The sequence below is a fragment of the Cygnus olor genome, chromosome 6 (genome assembly GCF_009769625.2).
Source record: "Cygnus olor isolate bCygOlo1 chromosome 6, bCygOlo1.pri.v2, whole genome shotgun sequence".
In the NCBI taxonomy this organism is placed as follows: domain Eukaryota; kingdom Metazoa; phylum Chordata; class Aves; order Anseriformes; family Anatidae; genus Cygnus; species Cygnus olor.
The window spans coordinates 38,377,615-38,380,240 of NC_049174.1; the positions used below are offsets into that span (position 1 = coordinate 38,377,615).

At 48.8% G+C, this 2,626-nt stretch overlaps 1 long non-coding RNA gene across 1 annotated transcript; it reads right to left on the reverse strand.

The window, feature by feature from the left end:
* Positions 1-984: 984 nt before the first annotated feature.
* On the reverse strand, positions 985-2,269 carry LOC121072587. Its single transcript, XR_005821322.1, has 2 exons — positions 1,505-2,269; positions 985-1,382 (listed from the first exon to the last, which is right to left on the reverse strand). It is a non-coding gene; the product is annotated as an uncharacterized LOC121072587 (long non-coding RNA).
* Positions 2,270-2,626: the final 357 nt, after the last annotated feature.

The following is a 2,626-nucleotide window of genomic DNA, read 5'->3' on the forward strand; positions in this document are numbered from 1 at the left end:
GTGCGACCGAGGTGCAATGTGCCATTATGTGCAATTTCCTTTTCAGGTTTCCTTTCTTAATAATTATTCCTATTATGTAGGTGGACAGTCTCTTAATACAGATAAAGACCTTCGCAGCTGCTCCACCGTCGCCGGCCTGGTGTTTAATATGCGCTCTGTAATTAGCCGGAGGGGGGGGAGGCCCGGGAGCGTGGTTGCCCCTTTTTCTCCCCGACCATTTTTAATCTGCGCCGCGCTCAGCTGGGGAGGGCTGATAAGCGTTTCTGCACGTGCCAAAAGGGGCTTTCATCTCTCCTTTCGATTTCTAGTGCCCTCCTTGCACAGCTTTGCCCCCGAAGGACCCCAGTGCATTACAGTTATCCTCCCTGGGTGTCATTTTGGTGCTTTTACACTGCCTTACGATGCTCAGCTGGCCGTGTGGGAAGGTGCTGTGTGCCAGTGGGGGGGGGCACCTGGTCCCCAATGGGGCAAGCACAAGGCCACCCCCAGAAGATGGCACGGGGACACCTCCCATGGCCATGGCCGCAAGGACCACACTGCCCCAGTGTCACTGCTGGCTGCAGAAGGGAAGCAGGGACAATAAAAGGCACAGCTAATCAGCCCTTAATACATTATAGTGGAAAAGGGGGGAAAAAGGATATGGGAATGGGTCTGAACTTTCTAACGAGGAAGGGAAAAATGTTGTTTGCTTCTGGAGAGAAAGGTGAGTGGGAGTAAAAGGGGTGTCATTGGTCCAAGCAAAAATTTTAATAAATATACCATTGGTGAAGAACTAACGAGGCACTGTGATGCCAGCTGACGGTTTCTTGTGGGTTTTTATCCATGGTGCCAGCAGCACCTGGGCACTGCAGCCCGGGTAAGTCGGATTTGGTGATGGAAAAATACACATCAAGAAGCGTGCAAGGTGCAACTGCAATAAAGGTGTCTTGGTGTGCCTGTGAAAGCCTCCCCAAAAAATGCCACTTTAAATCACGATTTCCTTTGTTTCCAGCACAGATATTTCCACTTTAATAGTTACTGAAGAGAAATGGCATGGAAATGTAACAAAAATGCACCAGTGGGCTCTTGCGAAATGCCAGTTTTGTGAAGTTTAATACTGACAGCCTTTAACAAGAAATACTGCTGGTGCTTTTTATCCAGAGATTCGCAGAGCACCGCGAACCATGCACACACCCTCACAGCCCAAGCGGACAGGAAAGCCCAAACATTAAAAAATTTGGGCAGTGCATGCGTGCAGCATCCTCCTGGCCTCACAGCTCAGTGGCTCTCCTCAATGACCACGAGTGATGGTTTGCACACATCCGCAGACTCCTGCTTTGACCAACCAGCACAGCACGATGCTGTAGATAAAAGCCAAGCACAAATAGCTGCGTTGACATCTCCTGCAGGAAAAAAATATATAAGGATTAGGCTAGAAGTGATATTTTCCCGAGAGACGCCCTTGCTATTCAAGAAACCATATGTTCTGGAGGAACCCTCCGCGCACAGATTTTGACCCGCTCACCTCTCAGTGGAGATAAAGCCGTCGAGAGGGAACCCACTTCTGTTTGGTTTTAATTTACCGGGAATCAGGGTGCCTGCCAGCACCCGACCAACTGCAAATAGAGACGCCTGTGTCATCGCTCGCAGGAGTTTGTGACCGGGCACTTGGTGGTGAGCGGCTCTCGTCTGCTTTGCTGCCCTCAGCGGAGCTCTGCAGCCCAGAAAATGAACGTGATCTCACCGAGACTTGCTCAACAGCACAAAGCCTTCAATTCAGAGAGTTTCAAGGAAACAATCCAAGAAAATGTTCCTTTCGAAACTCTTCTGTACAAGTACGGTCAGACAGTTTCTTGAACTCGCAACCGGCTACAGCAGTCATTTAATTCTGCATTTGCTCAGAAACATTTATCTATTCATGCAAAACCGATAAAGGGAGACACTGCGGGGATGCCTTGAGTGGGATGATACGGCGTGGCGTTATCAGTAGCTCTTGTATAACCTGTTCCAATTTTAAATTTTACCCTTAAAATCCTTTTTCTTGCATGTTTCCAGGAGCAGCTGCTTTTTAACAGGAAGACGACTGCCGTCCTCTGCTTGCATTTGTCCTTGAGAAGACGTGTAGCAATCATGTGCGCTGAAGTGAGGGAAAACAAAGCTCTTCACCGAGGCTCTCATGGCCTGGGCAGCATCAGCATCTACACCGCAGTCATTCGTGCTCTGCTATCTGCACAACATTTCTGCATTCCTCAGACTACCAGGCCTCCGTCCGAAAACAAGGCATCCCCGGAGATCTGTTTTCTTCAGCCAGAGGTCACGTCCAAACCAGAGGCTCCGCTGAAATAATGGAAATAATCCCTCTCTTTGGGAAGTCTTGTGACTAAATGATTCAATCTGTTTTCTGAGCGAGCACTTTCAAGCCTCCGGATTTAACAACGCGCGTGGGTAGGAGCCCAATGAGATGCTCCTCCAAGGGGGAGAGCGCACCGTGCCCGTGCAGTGGGACATCACAGAGAAATAAGCGATGCGGAAGATCAGCGGAAAATAGAAAATAAATACTTGCATTTGCAAACATGGCTCGAAGGCCAAAATAAAATAAAAACATCTTATGATTCAACGCAAGCCTGGTTAACAAAAGCAGTGTTAG